Below are 18,287 nucleotides of genomic sequence, written 5' to 3' on the forward strand. Positions count from 1 at the left end.
CATGTGCTGTGTGGAGCGGTGAGGGAGATATGGATGAAGGGTGTGAGTGTAAAATAAACGAGTGTCAGCACTTCTTCTAGAACGGCCCCGACGGCTTCACACAGGCTCTGAGGCTGCGGTGGCTGTCTGGACCGTGCACAATCTCCATCACACACACACACAGAATTGTAATAAAAACAACAGTTGGACAATGGATGAAGATACTCCAAACTAAAATGAATCAGATATTGACTGAATTATGACACATAAAACATTTTAATGGCACAGACAAATAATAACAGTTCGGGTATTCAATTTATTATCAGATTTCACTTTTTTTTCTTAGATTATATATACATTTTGTAGTGATATCAGGTATTTGTAAAAAATATTTTGTAGTAAAATAATGAAAGTTAGACGTGCCTAATTTGCATAAATATAATGGTAGACTATATATAGGGATAGATTAACATAAAGGGGTGGAAAGGGGCTGTTAACCACCAAAAATGTGCTCTGTCCATGCCTACCTGCACTAACCTGATCTGTCTAGACTGCCTCATTAATTACTGTTGTCACGTTCTGTTGCGTAATTCGACAAATGTGTCAATAGCAGATTACCTTCGGGTTAAAAATCAACGCGATTGGCTCTAGATTACACCTATACTTTACAATGTTTGCAAGGTCAGATACATCACTATAATCTGAGTGTTCATTTTCGGGAGTTACTTTCATTTCAGCTCATCTAATTTATTAAACATTTTAACTGTATTAAATTCTATTTTTTTCTATTCCACAAAAAAATAATTGTGCGTGAAAATAAAGTCATTTTTCTTCTCCTTGTGATGTAAGTGTCGGAACGATGCGTTTATTCACTGACGAAGCTTTAGCGTTCTTATAGATGCAACGGAAAGACAATGTATTCAATTGAGCCCATTTCAGCCGTTACCGGGGTGTGTTTGGCAGGTCACTTCCGCGGTCGTAACGTTATCGGGAAAAAAACTACAGGCACGAGCAAGACAGGCATAAACAGGAGTCAAATGAAAGCAATCAATCCAGTGATATTTAAGTGGATTTTGCACCCCTCAAACACAGGAAGTAGAGGGCAAGAAGACTGATCCTCTGGTGGGCTGGGCATGGGCGTCTCCAGACACACACACACACACACACACACACACACACACACACACACACACACACACACACACACACACACACACACACACACACACACACACACACACACACACACACACACACACACACACACACACACACACACACACACACACACACGCTGGTGTATCATGTGGAGATTTTTGTACTTGTCTTTTCTTCATCTGTCTCTCTCCCTCTCATCCATACACCTTTCTCCAAACGTGTCTCTATCAGTCATATATCACACCCACTATTCCTTAATACACGTTTCCTCTCTTTTGTCTTTCTCTTGCTGCCTGTCCTCTCCATGACACTTTCTCTCCTCTTCTGTCTCTCTCTCTCTCTCTCTCTCTCTCTTCCTACATCCATCTATCGTTTATCTGTATGTCTGTATGTCTCTGTCTGAATCTGTCTCTCTCTCTCTCTTCCTACATCCATCTATCGTTTATCTGTATGTCTGTATGTCTCTGTCTGAATCTGTCTCTCTCTCTCTTCCTACATTCATCTATCGTTTATCTGTATGTCTGTATGTCTCTGTCTGAATCTGTCTCTCTCTCTCTTCCTACATCCATCCATCGTTTATCTGTATGTCTGTATGTCTCTGTCTGAATCTGTCTCTCTCTCTCTTCCTACATCCATCCATCGTTTATCTGTATGTCTGTATGTCTCTGTCTGAATCTGTCTCTCTCTCTCTTCCTACATCCATCCATCGTTTATCTGTATGTCTGTATGTCTCTGTCTGAATCTGTCTCTCTCTCTCTTCCTACATCCATCCATCGTTTATCTGTATGTCTGTATGTCTCTGTCTGAATCTGTCTCTCTCTCTCTTCCTACATCCATCCATCGTTTATCTGTATGTCTGTATGTCTCTGTCTGAATCTGTCTCTCTCTCTCTCTTCCTACATCCATCCATCGTTTATGTGTATGTCTGTATGTCTCTGTCTGAATCTGTCTCTCTTTCTCTTCCTACATCCATCCATCGTTTATCTGTATGTCTGTATGTCTCTGTCTGAATCTGTCTCTCTCTCTCTTCCTACATCCATCCATCGTTTATCTGTATGTCTGTATGTCTCTGTCTGAATCTGTCTCTCTCTCTTCCTACATCCATCTATCGTTTATCTGTATGTCTGTATGTCTCTGTCTGAATCTGTCTCTCTCTCTCTTCCTACATCCATCCATCGTTTATCTGTATGTCTGTATGTCTCTGTCTGAATCTGTCTCTCTCTCTCTTCCTACATCCATCCATCGTTTATCTGTATGTCTGTATGTCTCTGTCTGAATCTGTCTCTCTCTCTTCCTACATCCATCTATCGTTTATCTGTATGTCTGTATGTCTCTGTCTGAATCTGTCTCTCTCTCTCTTCCTACATCCATCCATCGTTTATCTGTATGTCTGTATGTCTCTGTCTGAATCTGTCTCTCTCTCTCTTCCTACATCCATCCATCGTTTATCTGTATGTCTGTATGTCTCTGTCTGAATCTGTCTCTCTCTCTCTTCCTACATCCATCCATCGTTTATCTGTATGTCTGTATGTCTCTGTCTGAATCTGTCTCTCTCTCTTCCTACATCCATCTATCGTTTATCTGTATGTCTGTATGTCTCTGTCTGAATCTGTCTCTCTCTCTCTTCCTACATCCATCCATCGTTTATCTGTATGTCTGTATGTCTCTGTCTGAATCTGTCTCTCTCTCTCTTCCTACATCCATCCATCGTTTATCTGTATGTCTGTATGTCTCTGTCTGAATCTGTCTCTCTCTCTCTTCCTACATCCATCCATTGTTTATCTGTATGTCTGTATGTCTCTGTCTGAATCTGTCTCTCTCTCTCTCTTCCTACATCCATCCATCGTTTATCTGTATGTCTGTATGTCTCTGTCTGAATCTGTCTCTCTCTCTCTTCCTACATCCATCCATCGTTTATCTGTATGTCTGTATGTCTCTGTCTGAATCTGTCTCTCTCTCTCTTCCTACATCCATCCATCGTTTATCTGTATGTCTGTATGTCTCTGTCTGAATCTGTCTCTCTCTCTCTTCCTACATCCATCCATCGTTTATCTGTATGTCTGTATGTCTCTGTCTGAATCTGTCTCTCTCTCTCTCTTCCTACATCCATCCATCGTTTATCTGTATGTCTGTATGTCTCTGTCTGAATCTGTCTCTCTCTCTCTTCCTACATCCATCCATCGTTTATCTGTATGTCTGTATGTCTCTGTCTGAATCTGTCTCTCTCTCTCTCTTCCTACATCCATCCATCGTTTATCTGTATGTCTGTATGTCTCTGTCTGAATCTGTCTCTCTCTCTCTCTTCCTACATCCATCCATCGTTTATCTGTATGTCTGTATGTCTCTGTCTGAATCTGTCTCTCTCTCTCTCTTCCTACATCCATCCATCGTTTATCTGTATGTCTGTATGTCTCTGTCTGAATCTGTCTCTCTCTCTCTCTTCCTACATCCATCCATCGTTTATCTGTATGTCTGTATGTCTCTGTCTGAATCTGTCTCTCTCTCTCTTCCTACATCCATCCATCGTTTATCTGTATGTCTGTATGTCTCTGTCTGAATCTGTCTCTCTCTCTCTTCCTACATCCATCCATCGTTTATCTGTATGTCTGTATGTCTCTGTCTGAATCTGTCTCTCTCTCTTCCTACATCCATCTATCGTTTATCTGTATGTCTGTATGTCTCTGTCTGAATCTGTCTCTCTCTCTCTTCCTACATCCATCCATCGTTTATCTGTATGTCTGTATGTCTCTGTCTGAATCTGTCTCTCTCTCTCTTCCTACATCCATCCATCGTTTATCTGTATGTCTGTATGTCTCTGTCTGAATCTGTCTCTCTCTCTCTTCCTACATCCATCCATCGTTTATCTGTATGTCTGTATGTCTCTGTCTGAATCTGTCTCTCTCTCTCTTCCTACATCCATCCATCGATTATCTCTATGTCTGTATGTCTCTGTCTGAATCTGTCTCTCTCTCTCTTCCTACATCCATCCATCGTTTATCTGTATGTCTGTATGTCTCTGTCTGAATCTGTCTCTCTCTCTCTTCCTACATCCATCCATCGTTTATCTGTATGTCTGTATGTCTCTGTCTGAATCTGTTTCCATCTCCACTTTCAGACGTTTCCTCGCTCTCTCTCCTTCTCCAACACATTTTCTCTTTCTCCCTATCCATCTTCCTCTCTCCTCTCACACTCCTCCTCCCTCTCTCTGTCTTTTAAACAGCTGGGATAAGGTAGGGGAAGAGTGGGGGCAGGCAGAGATAGGTGTTTTAGATTCATGGCGATGCCACTTCATTTGTAATGAGGCGGATTGTCTCTGCTCCACACTGCTCACACACACTTGCTCTGCTCGGCAGTCTCACCTTCCTTCCCTGGGTTGAATAGTCTTCAGTGGGTAAAGTGTTTGGCCGCCGCTCCTCTCCTCTCCACTATTTATACCTCCAAACTCTTCTGTGTACTAAATAGCACCCTATACCTTATACATTGCACACATTTCACCAGGGCACATAGGGCTCTGGTCAAAAGTAGTGCACTAAATAGGGAATACGGTTGTTGGGTGAACTATCCCTTCAAAACACAGGTATAATATGAATGATTTCATCAAACTAAGCCGAGCTCGAAATCCTGAAAAACAGTCTAGTTTATATCAGAGCAAGAGAAGACAAATAATTAAAAAGCTTTACTATATGATTCCATATGTGTTATTTCATAGTTTTGATGTCTTCACTATTATTCTACAATGTAGAAAATAGTACAAATAAAGAAACCCTGTAATGAGTAGGTGTGTCCAAATTTTTTGACTGGTACTGTAAGTATGTACAGTGGGCCAAAAAAAGAATTAGTCAGCCACCAATTGTGCAAGTTCTCCCACTTAAAAAGATGAGAGAGGCCTGTAATTTTCAAAACTACCACGAACAGGTACCCAAAACAACAACGAACAGGTACCCAAAACAACCACGTACAGGTACCCAAAACAACCAAACAGGTACCCAAAACAACCCAAAAGTACCCAAAACAACCACAAACAGGTACCCGAAACAACCCAAAAGTACCCAAAACAACCACAAACAGGTACCCAAAACAACCAAAAGTACCCAAAACAACCACAAACAGGTACCCAAAACAACCACAAACAGGTACCCAAAACAACCAAAAGTACCCAAAACAACCACGAACAGGTACCCAAAACAACCAAACAGGTACCCAAAACAACCCAAAAGTACCCAAAACAACCACAAACAGGTACCCGAAACAACCCAAAAGTACCCAAAACAACCACAAACAGGTACCCGAAACAACCCAAAAGTACCCCAAAACAACCACAAAGAATCACAATGTGATAATAGTGGGGTGCCTGGTAGCCTAGCGGTTGGGTCAGTAAATTAAAGGTTGCTGGTTCAAATCCCCAGGCCGACTGTGTGAAAAATCTGCGGTCTGGTTGTTTTTGGCCACTGTTTTAGATGCTTTTGTTGTTTGGGGGTACCTGTTTGTGGTTGTTTTTGGCCACTGTTTTAGATGCTGTTGTTGTTCGGGGGGTACCTGTTTGTGGTTGTTTTTGGCCACTGTTTTAGATGCTTTTGTTGTTTGGGGGTACCTGTTTGTGGTTGTTTTTGGCCACTGTTTTAGATGCTTTTGTTGTTTGGGGCTACCTGTTTGTGGTTGTTTTTGGCCACTGTTTTAGATGCTGTTGTTGTTTGGGGGTACCTGTTTGTGGTTGTTTTTGGCCACTGTTTTAGATGCTGTTGTTGTTTGGGGGTACCTGTTTGTGGTTGTTTTTGGCCACTGTTTTAGATGCTTTTGTTGTTTGGGGGTACCTGTTTGTGGTTGTTTTTGGCCACTGTTTTAGATGCTGTTGTTGTTTGGGGGTACCTGTTTGTGGTTGTTTTTGGTACTTAGACTTTTTTTGTTTGTCATTGTTTTGGGTGCCTGTTTGGGGTGATTAGTAGGACCTGGCCAGGGTGCAGAATCAGAATTCCTTTTTATTCTCTATGAAATAGCAGCTTTATCTGAACTAGTGAATCTTGTGCATAACTCTCTGGGGATTGAACCTGTGTTTTCTGTGTGACTCACAAGAGCAAGGGAACTCATCAAGCAAGTTCGGCCGACCCCCTCTACAGTCAGTAGTTTGTGTTAATTCAAATAACCATTTGATTTATGAACCTGAGTGGCTGTGATCATGACTTGCCTTACCAGTTGTGGAACCGAGACAGACTTTAGAGAACATTGTGCAGTGTTCAGTTGCCCTTTAGGAACATGGAGACTAGACAGGACTGTGGACTGTGGACATGGCTCTACCAGACAGAAGCAGTGTTCATTAGCCAGGGCTGATGGGGGTTTGGTAGGGGGTTGTGGGTGTTCTGGCAGAGGGTTGTAGGTGCCTCAGGTGTTCCAGTGTTCCACAGCACCCTAATGAATCTGACAAGCTGTCAGTCTGTCCTCTGTCCTGCTCAGAGTAACTGACAGGGCCAAACCTAGTGTCATACTCACACACTAATAAGTACTGTGTTGTATTTCCTGGCACATATAGTCAAATGTTTAGGGTTGGTTTCCGGCTTCCGTGTCTTGAAAAGCAACACACACACCCATGCTACTTCATACATACACTTAACCCCCTAAAACACACTGAAACTCTGACTGTTCTCATTCCCACTCCATGGGAGCCATGACAGAGGACCTGCTGGAGGAGCAGTCGGAGGTGTTGGCCAAACTGGGCACGTCAGCCGAGGGTGCCCACCTCCGCGCTCGCATGCAGAGTGCCTGTCTGCTCTCAGACATGGAGTCTTTTAAGGTGAGGACACTCACACACCCACACCCTGACAACTAGACAACTCCTCACACACCCACACTGACAACTAGACCGACAATAGAGTACACACACCCTGACATTAACGCTGGCACACACACACACGCACGCACGCACGCACGCACGCACGCACGCACGCACGCACGCACACACGCACACACACACACACACACACACACACACACACACACACACACACACACACACACACACACACACACACACACACACACACACACACACACACACACACACACACACACACACACACACACACAGAGAGGCACACAAACACACACATTCACTGCCACCCAGACTGGGTGAGTGGCACAGGAGCCTATTAGTGGTCTCAGACCTCTCGGTCAGTCAGTGTGTCAGACTCGGGGGGGCGTTTGATTAGATTCTCACAATCTCCCTCATCTCTCACAGTGGCACAGTGGAGAGCATGCTAATTGTGTTATCAATATCAATGAAATGCTTCGTATTAGATATTATGTTGGGTGTGTCTTATTTAGCTGATGTACTGTAGCGATGTCTGTTTTAGTACTAAATGCACTTAAAATCATTTCATTTTGGAAGTATCTCCATGTGAAGCCTCCATAGTGTTGAATAATAGTGGTTGATGTTATGTCAGTAACAGTATTAGGATTAATACATCTTACAATTTACTAGGCACTCTTATACAGAGCGACTTGCATTAGTGAGTGTATACATTTAGGTACTTTTTCATACTGGTACCCCGTGGGAATCGAAGGCATTGCAAGCACCATGCTCTATCAACTGAGCCACACGGGACCTAGAAAACTCAACACATACATACCAGTAAAAAATGTAAACACCTACTCATTCAAGGGTTTTTCTTAATTTTTTACTATTTTCTACATTGTAGCATAATAGTGAAGACATCAAAACTATAAAATGACACATATGGAATCATGTAGTAACCAAAAAAGTGAGAAACAAATACAAATATATTTGAGATTCTTCAAAGTATCCACGCTTTGCCTTGATGACAGGTTTGCACACTCTTGGCATTCTCTCAACCAGTTTCATGAGGTAGTCACCTCGAATGCATTTCAGATGTGCCTTGTTAAAAGTTCATTTGTGGAATTTCTTTCCTTCATGCATTTGAGCCAATCAGTTATGTTGTGACAAGATAGAGGTGTTATACAGAATATTGCCCTATTTGGTAAAAGACCAAGTCCATATTATGTCAAGAACATAGCAAATAAGCAAAGAGAAATGACAGTCCATCATTTCTTTAAGACATGAAGGTCAGTCGATGCGGAAAATTAAGAACGTTGAACGTTTCTTCATGTGCAGTCTCAAAAACCATCAAGCGCTATGATGAAACTGGCTCTCATGAGGACTGCCACAGGAAAGGAAGACCCAGAGTTACCTCTGCTGCAGAGGATACGTTCATTAAAGTTACCAGCCTCAGAAATTGCAGCGCAAATAAATGCTTCACAGTATTCAAGTAACAGACACATCTGAAACATCAACTGTTCAGAGGAGACTGCGTGAATCAGGCATTCATGGTCAAATTGCTGCAGAGAAACCACTACTAAAGGACACCAATAAGAAGAAGAGACTTGCTTGGGCCAAGAAACACAAGCTATGGACATTAGACTGGTGGAAATCTGTCCTTTGGTCTGATGAGCCCGAATTTTAGATTTTTGGTTCCAACCGCTGTGTCTTTGTGAGACGCAGAGTAGGTGAACGAATTATCTACGCATGTGTGGTTACCCTTTGCACCGTGAAGCATGGAGGAGGAGGTGTGATGGTGTGGGGGTGCTTTGCTGGTGACACTTAACCAGCATGGCTACCATAGCATTCTGCAGCGATACACCATCTCATCTGGTTTGTGATTAGTGAGACTATAAATGCTTAGTGAGACTATAAATTGTTTTATGTAAAGGCTATTTGATCAAGAAGGAAAGTGATGGAGTGCTGCATCGGATAACCTGGCCTCCATAATCAGCAAACCTCAACCCAATTGAGATTGTTTGGGATTAGTTGGACCGCATAGTGAAGGAAAACCAGCCAACAAGTTCTCAGTATATGTGGGAACTCCTTCAAGACGTTTGGGAAAGCATTCCTCATGAAGTTTGTTGAGAGAATGCCAAGAGTGTGCAAATCTATCATCAAGGCAAAGGGTGCCTACTCATAAAATATTTTTTGATTTGTTTAACACTTTTTTTGGTTACTACATGATTCCATATGTGTTATTTCATAGTTTTGATGTCTTCACTATTCACTAAACCCTTGAATGAGTAGGTGTGTCCAAACTTTTGACTGGTACTGAAAATGCTTTTGAAGATTAAAGTCAATTTCCTTCCTTTGTCATGAGGACAACTCTACAAAACAGCTCTTTACAATCCCACTATGTATGCATCTTGAATTAATTTAGCCAAGTTACATTTAATAGCTCCCTTAAAGTTATAGAAACAGGCCAAAACAAGCTGAATTAATCTCTGTTGTCACCATACCACATTTTTCTGCTGAGTAGCATTCAGCCTCACCTGGTAACTTGCTGTTGGACCCAAGAGGTTCGGAACATCAGGTCACCATCTTTAAACGTCTCTGATGGGACTTCCGGCTCCACACCCTTTGTTCCCAACGGTAACAAACGCTGACAAATAGTGTTCCGTCGGAGGGGCACAGTCGCAACTTTTTGTCGCATTACCCCAGTCTGTTTTTAACTGGCCCACTAAATGCTCTACTTTGGAGTATGTTCTTCTCAACCTCTTCTTCTTCTGTCCTCTCTGAGCTCCAACAACAGCTGACAAGAGAGGGAGGGAGGGAGCGAGGTGATAAACTAGAGGAAGAAGAATGTTGTGTACTCAGGTATAGCGATTAGTTGAGTTAGAATGGCCTCTAAATTTAGTGTGAGCTGTCTCGGGGCCGGGGCCAACCGGCTCTGTGTGCAATTGTGCTTAGCCAAGCATAATCTGGCATTTTAGCTTTAATTATCCCGGTCCCTGCCGGTGCAGAGCAGGGAGGATGGACCACTGATGAATGGTGGGTAATATGACAGCCATGCAGCACATACCAGCCCCCTCCTCAACTCAGTGTGTTGTGCACACACACGCGGACACATGTATACAAACACACACGCGTCACATGCACACACAAACACAGACACGCACTTCTTCCGCAGGGGGACAGCAGCAGAGGAGAAGCCTCCTGTCTGTCTGTGTCTCTGTTTGTCCTGTCCTGGGCCCCCAGGCTACTGAGGAGCGCTCCTGTCTGTCTGTGTCTCTGTTTGTCCTGTCCTGGGCCCCCAGGCTTCTGAGGAGAGCTCCTGTCTGTCTGTGTCTCTGTTTGTCCTGTCCTGGGCCCCCAGGCTACTGAGGAGCGCTCCTGTCTGTCTGTGTCTCTGTTTGTCCTGGCCTGTGCCCCCAGGCTACTGAGGAGAGCTCCTGTCTGTCTGTGTCTCTGTTTGTCCTGTCCTGGGCCCCCAGGCTACTGAGGAGAGCGCCTGTCTGTCTGTGTCTCTGTTTGTCCTGTCCTGGGCCCCCAGGCTACTGAGGAGAGCTCCTGTCTGTCTGTGTCTCTGTTTGTCCTGTCCTGGGCCCCCAGGCTACTGAGGAGAGCTCCTGTCTCAGTTATTCATGCTTTAGCCTCATTGTCATCAATCCATCTACTGTTGCTTCACTGAGATTGAGTGGTCTCCTCTGTACCAAACTTATAGTGACTTCAGAAAGGATTCACACCGCTTGACTTGTTCCACATTTTGTTGTGTTACAGTCTGATTTTAAAATGGATTAAGTTGAGATTTTGTGTCACTGGCCTACACACAATTCCCCATAATGCCAAAGTGGAATTATGTTTTTAGAATTTGACAAACTAATACAAAGTAAAAACCGGAAATGTCTTGACTCAATAAGTATCCTAAAAAGTCACATAAGTTGCATGGGCATTAAAACACATTACGGAGTACCACTTTCCATATTTTCAAGCATAGTGGTGGCTGCATCATGTTATGGGTATGCTTGTAATCGTTAAGGACTAGAGAGTTTTTCAGGATAAAAACCTGGTTATCTGCTTTTTCATCAGACACAGAGATGAATTAACCTTTCAGCAGGACAATAACCTAAAACACAAGTCCAAATCTACACTGTATTTGCTTACCAAGAACACAGTGAATGTTACTGAGTGGCCGAGTTACAGTTTTGACTTAAATCTACTTAAAAATCTAAGGCAAGACCTAAGAATTGGTTGTCTAGCAATGATCAACCACCAATTTGACAGAGCTTGAAGAATTGTGAAGAATATAATGGGCAAATGTTGCACAATCCAAAGCTCTTAGAGACTTACCCAGTAAGACTGACAGCTGTAATCGCTGCCAAAGGTTCTTCTACAAAGTAATGACTCTGGGGTGTGAAAACTTATATAAATGAGATGTTTCTGGATTTCATTTTCAGTAAATGTGCATTACATTTCAAAAAACATGTTTTCACTTTGTCATTATGGTTATTGTGTGTAGATGGGTAAGAAGAAAACAAATATTTAATCCATTTTGAATTCAGGCTGTAACCCAACAATAATATGGAATACGTCTAGGGGTATGAATACTTTCTGAAGGCACTGATTGACTGTGTAGAGCTCAGAAACATAATGAAACATTGACATGCCTGCCTGTGTCTGATTCTGTGTCAGGCATCGAATCCGGGCTGTACCCTGGATGAGACTTTGTGCGGTGGTACTCCCCCAGGGACTACTTTGAGGAGGAGGTGGTGGACGAGAGCGGGGAGACGGTGGGCAGGGGTGACCTGAGTGCCAGGATGAAGATCCCGGGGAACATGTGGATGGAGGTGTGGGCCACAGCCAAGACCACCCCTGCTCGCAGACCACCCCTGCTCGCCTGTTTGACGACACCAAGGAAGCTCAGAAGGTATGGAATCCCCCCCCCCCAAGGTTAGGGTTTGGGTAGGATAAGTTCAGTTTGGATCCCCCCCCCCCCCCCCAAGGTTAGGGTTTAGGTAGGATAAGTTCGGTTTGGATTTTTTTCCCCCCCCAAGGTTAGGGTTTAGGTAGGATAAGTTCAGTTTGGATTCTTCCCCCCCCCAAGGTTAGGGTTTGGGTAGGATGAGCTGTGCCTAAGGGCAGCTTCTATCCAAAGCCATTGTGCATTGTCAATCACTGACTATGATTTAAACGTCAACTGCACTTCCTGATTTGGCCTTGTTTTTCCATCAAAGCTCATTAAGAAATGCTAGCGGCCATGACAGAAGGCAAACAAGGGTTGTCTTGGGGGTGTGGTTTGATGCGGGTGTTTCTTGGGTGTGTCTTTGCCATTCAATCACAACAAACAAGGACCATGGTCAGCCAGTTCGTGTTGAAACATTATTGAATGAAAGCTGGTAGCGTGCATCAAGCATGTCATCGGGTTTGATTGATTATAAGCTAGTTAGCTGACATCAGGAATCAAACTTGTCTTCAGGTGCAACGTTAGCTATGCAAATCTTCTTCTTACATAACGTGTTACGTAGAGGCTATGTATTTAACTAGTTACGTCACCGTATCATTGGCTATGCTGCTATGATACTAGACTATCACTGGGCCATGCAAAGCGAACTCACCTAGTCTTTTCCCAGAAAGCTCAGTGCCACCACGTGTTAATAGGCAAAAAGGGGCATGAATTGCTGACATAACTGTAATCCAAACCCAACCTTCATGTACTCATTGTGATGCACTCAGGTTACAAATTCCGTTTTAGACAAAACTGACTGACTTTGTAGTACATTTTTACACTAGAATAAATGTTTCTGACTCATATTGATGCCACAGGCCATTTTTTCAAAGGGATTTGTTTTTTTTTTAGGGGCAATCATCTTTTTATGTCACTCTGTGAAAAAGGCTTCTGACTGTGACAGGTAATACTTTTCCATTTTGAGCTGCTCGACTGAGACTCAGTGAATGTCAGCTCCGCCTGTCCTGAAGCTCAGGGCTGCCAGCTCAGAGAACTGACCCCTCCCAGGTTCACTACACACTCTGCCTGTTTGTCCCTGTTTCAGCCAATCACCACGCAGCGCTGGTAGAAGTAGGTCAGAACACAAGGTGTCCCTGCTATGAGACACACACACACACACACACACACACACACACACACAGGTGTCCCACCCCTCCCTGCCACGGGTACCCTCGCTGAGAGTTTAAACTGAGTTCAGGGGAACCTTGCTGGGCCTTGGAAGGTCGGTCATCATCAAGCCTATAGCACTGCGTCCTTCATCCGTCTGCCGCCAGCCAGCCGGCTCTTTTGGGTAAACTCCAGGTGCACCGACTTCGTTTGGAATTCATTTTCTGATTGACATTTTTGTTGCTGCTCCACTAAAGGTGTCCTCTTAGGTAGGTAGACGACAGGACTGCTTCTATATTCCACACTCCTCTGATTGCAGTCAAGATCATCACCACAAGGTCGTCACTCTGCGACATCCTTTTGAGTGCTGCGCTGTGCCGTTTGTTCTATCCCAGTGCAAAAGAGCCTGACGGGTTGTGTGTCATTAGGGTATACCAAATCAAATTGCGTTTCTGGAATCTCGTCACTGACTCACACAAATAAATAACGAATGACCCTGCGTTGGATTAAGAGCAGTATCCTTAAAATGCAGAGTTGCCTCTAACCAACACATTTGACCCTTCGCCAAGCCCCGCCTCCCTTTTTTACTGTTGCAACCTAAGACAACATTTTCCCGGGAAGCCCAATTCTCCCTTCTAACCACTGACGAAATCCTGTGGTTTTAATACATAATGAAATTAAATACAGACTACTTTTTGTTTGAATAAAAATGTTGTTTAATTTATTTGCGCGAAAGAAAAACAATTGATGAACCGCGAAACAAATAAATATATAAACGGTGTGCATGTGTGGCTGGAAGCACAGGGGCTTATATGAAAACCACCCCAGGAAAAAACGATATACAATTCTTAAGTACAAAAATAAACTAGGTTTGTTAAAACAGATAATAAAAGGTCCTAATTATAACTGTACGACATTAGATAAGGCTAAACTTCAGACTGGTGACAAGACAACGTCGTAGTTCAATTGTATAATTTAAATGAGATTTAGGGAAAAAGTGAGATGCTCTGGTATGTTATAATGGACTGTTGTCATGACGTTGGCCTGGGGGTAGGTTTATGACAGTCATAAATAACTCTCCCCCCCCATAAACTCTACAGTGGAAAATCTGCACATTGTAGTTATCGGATTCACATGGAATTGTTGTTCAATTTAAATGTTTGAATATAAAATTATTGGTGAAAAGATTAAATGTAATTTTAGCTACCAAATGAGAGATTTGGGTTTTCATAAGGTTAGGGCTCTGCTCATCAGTGGCCCGCCCCTGTGAAGAGACATGTGTTATAAAACTTTTCAAACACATCCTTCTCACTCCACTATATAAAGCTTTGACGAAAATGTAACCTGCTGTTTCGAGGATGTGAGGACGACAGACCGATGTCAGAATGGTTCAGATAATAACTACAGAATGAAGCCAACCTCAGCGTGAGCTTTGGTTGCGAATGGTATGAACTTTGAACTCTTATTCACTGCAGAAGTGATACCTCCTAGCCGTTGAGTTAGCAACAGCAGCTGCAAACGTGGGCTAGGAAAGAACAGACAGAGTATCCCGTCTACCACACAACGACGTTACTACAACGTATCCAATTTACCAGCAGATACATTCTTCAAAGGCCTTCCATCTACCACCAACCTACTGAAGCGCAGCTCAGAGTAAATATTTATTGCATTTTCCTTTTCCAAATGAGCGGTAATTTAGAATGCATAAGATACTGTATTTACAATGGAGACATCGCTTCTCCCTTTGTTCCTCAAGTCTTCCCGCTCTTTCACTGAAACCCAGCCCCCTTTTCTTTGTCATATCTGTTCCGCCCGCTAGGGACGTTTTCCTTTTGTAATCAAGGTATGATTAATTCTGTGTATATGTAATTCTGTGTGATTAGTTAGGTATTTAGTAAATAAATCATTAAACCCAATTTTGTATTGCTGATTCAACTTGTTAGCTAGGGTTTGTGAAGATATCCAAGAATATACAACTTTCAGATGAAACTGAAATAATAAGGTGATGATTAACATTGACTGCTATTTATGTAAAATATGACTAGGTCTTTAAGAGTTTATTCGGAAGATAACTGCTCTATAAATATTATTTTGTGTTGCCCCGACTTTCTATTTAATTACATTTACATGATTAGCTCAATCAGGTAATATTAATTACAGAGAAATTATTTTATAGAATAGCATGTCATGTCACTTAATCCGGCATAGCCAAAGACACAACATTGTCATTACAATTGCTTCACGGGAACCTGGTAAAATGAAGGTTAAAGTGTGGCTAGCCACTGGATGGCTCTGAATGCAGTCAGCATGCAGCCAAAGTTACTAACCACTTTTGGATCTAACTAGTGCTCTGAAATCGTATTCTGAGGTCGACAGCAGACTAGAGTTGTATTCATAACATGACAAAATTGCTAGCTAGCTAACATTTTGAAAAAGCTAGTTATATTAACTGGCTAGCTAGCATTAGCAACATTGGGTGGTCAAGACCTAGCAAACAATATAACAAAAGTATAGGCTCTGCATTTTAAACAACAGCAGGAAGTACCCCTGTTGCACTGTTCAATTATTTAGCCATTCAAACAATTTGTTTTTGGATGAAAACTCTTCATTTTTGTAATGACTTCGATGTGTTTCAAACGTGAGCTTGTCCGAGGTGTTGGACTCCATGACAGTTGCTATCCATTCAAGAGCTGCGATTAGTTGTCCGTAATTATGGAGCTGGGATTAGCAATGGGTCAGTTGCATTTATATGGCAGGCAGCCTCTATACGTCAAAAGAAGCCGGTGAACCAGTTACATAAAAGAGCAATGCCTTTTGAAATGTCAAGTACCTTGCCCTGACAACCTCTGCAATCATAATGGCTGTAAGCGAGAGAGTGTTTGTTTTCTATATCCCTCCTCTCCCCTAGGTGCTGCACTACTTGGCAGTACAGAAGCCAGCAGACCTGACCTGCCATCCCCTGCCTTGCATCCTCCACGCTGCCATCCTCAAGGAAAAGGAGGAGGGTGGGTGACAGCTGCTGAATATCTCTCTCCCTCTTTCCCCATGTCCATCTTCCTCTCTCTTTTTCGGTCACTCTCTCTCATTCTCTCATTCTCTCCATCCTGTCCAGAGTCCGAAGAGGACATCCTATCTGCAAGAAAGGCCATCCAACTGGCCACCTCTCATGCCGGTAAGCTGCTGCGCCACCCCAGCCCAGACTACAAGAAACTGGAGGTGAGTGGCAAAGATCTGTCCACCTGAAGTTGATATGCCTTTCCAATCCTGCACCCCAAACCCCTACCACCCACCCCAGTGCTAAGTGACTATTTGTCTCCAACAGGATGTGATCAGCCAGCTGATTGCGGTGGAGATGGTCATTGCCCGCTCCCGCTCTCTGAAGTCAAAGTTTGGTATCGGGAAGGCAGAACCGGGCAGACGCAGAGGATCTGGAGAGGTACAGTAGGACACAACAGCATGCCCTGAGAGAAATAATGTAATGTTAACCAGTGTGGCCAGAGACCTCTGCAGAGATACAAAAATACCTGTAGATTTTAAGTAAATCTATCCAACTGCTTCAAACCTATCAAATCCTATTCAGGTTAGCCCAATTGAGACATATTTTTATCAAGTTAGACCTATTGAAAACATGAATTGCTTAAGTGTTATTGACAGGTATGCAGACAGTACTCTTAAGTTATTGGTAAGAGAACTCCCCTGTAGTTTCTCTACAGACCATAGAACCAGCCGACATATTTTAACCATCCCTCCATGGCACCAATCCTCGGTTGTGTCCTCTCATGTGTACCTTCCGTCATTCTCTCTTCATTGATATCAAAATAGAATCCAAAATAGAATCAAGTTTATTTTTCATATACACATGGTGTACCCGGTGCAATTAAATGCTTACTTAAACCTCTCAACTATGTGACAACAATAAGAATACAAATAAGTTTAAAAAATGAAGAATAAAAATTTCAATGGAATAAAATTATCACAAACTATCACACGCCTGCTCTCATTTCATCATACACCCTGCTCGGAGGGACATGTGTAGGAATGCTAACCCTTACCGAAAAAAAACAGACTTCTGTCAGACATTTGTGGCAATTCTTTGGCCAATTTGCTGAACAATCTCATATTTTCACGTAAAAATGTGTTTTGTCGTGCCAATTTTGCTGCAAACTCATTATGAATATGCAAATTAGATACGTTTTTTGCTTACTTTGTGTATTAACAACATTTCGATGTACAGTTGAAGTCGGAGGTTTACATACACTTAGGTTGGAGTCATTAAAACTCGTTTTTCAACCACTCCACAAATTTCTTGTTAACAAACTATAGTTTTGGCAAATTGGTTAGGACATCTACTTTGTGCATGACACAAGTTATTTTTCCAAAAATTATTTACAGACAGATTATTTAACTTATAATGCACTGTATCACAATTTCAGTGGTTCAAAAGTTTACATACACTAAGTTTACTGTGCCTTTAAACAGCTTGGAAAATTCCAGATAATGATGTCATGGCTTTAGAAGCTTCTGATAGGCTAATTGACATAATTTGAGTCAATTGGAGGTGTACCTGTGGATGTATTTCAAGACCTAACTTCAAACTCAGTTTGCCTTCGCTTGACATCATGGGAAAATCAAAAGAAATCAGGCAAGACCTCAGAAAAATATTATAGACGTCCACAAGTCTGGTTCATCCTTGGGAGAAATGTCCAAATACTTAGAAGGTACCATGTTCATCTGTACAAACAATAGTATGCAAGTACAAACACCATGGGACCACACAGCGTCATACCACTCATGAAGGAGACACGTTCTGTCTCATGGAGATGAACGTACTTTGGTGCGAAAAGTGCAAATCAATCCCAGAACAACAACAAAAGGACCCTGTGAAGATAATGGAGGAAACGGGTACAAAAGTATCTATATCCACAGTAAAATGAGTCCTATATCGACATAACCTGAAAGGCTGCTCAGCAAGGAAGAAGCCACAGCTACAAAACCGCCATTAAAAAAATCCAGACTACGGTTTGCAACTGCACATGGGGAAAAAGATCATACTTTTTGGAGAAATGTCCTCTGATGAAACAAAAATAGAACTGTTTGATCATAATGACCATCGTTATGTTTGGAGGAAAAAGGGGGAGGCTTGCAAGCCAAAGAACCCCATCGCAACCGTGAAGCACGGGGGTGGCAGCGTCATGTTGTGGGGGTGCTTTGCTGCAGGAAGGACTGATGCACATCACAAAATAGATGGCATCATGAGGTAGGGAAATT

General features: G+C 42.6%; 1 pseudogene; it reads left to right on the forward strand.

Annotated features, from left to right (window-relative positions):
* Window positions 1–18,287, forward strand: part of LOC123990595 — a 71,894-nt pseudogene that overhangs the window by 22,494 nt on the left and 31,113 nt on the right.

Source organism: Oncorhynchus gorbuscha, linkage group LG01 (assembly GCF_021184085.1).
Source record: "Oncorhynchus gorbuscha isolate QuinsamMale2020 ecotype Even-year linkage group LG01, OgorEven_v1.0, whole genome shotgun sequence".
Classification (NCBI taxonomy): domain Eukaryota; kingdom Metazoa; phylum Chordata; class Actinopteri; order Salmoniformes; family Salmonidae; genus Oncorhynchus; species Oncorhynchus gorbuscha.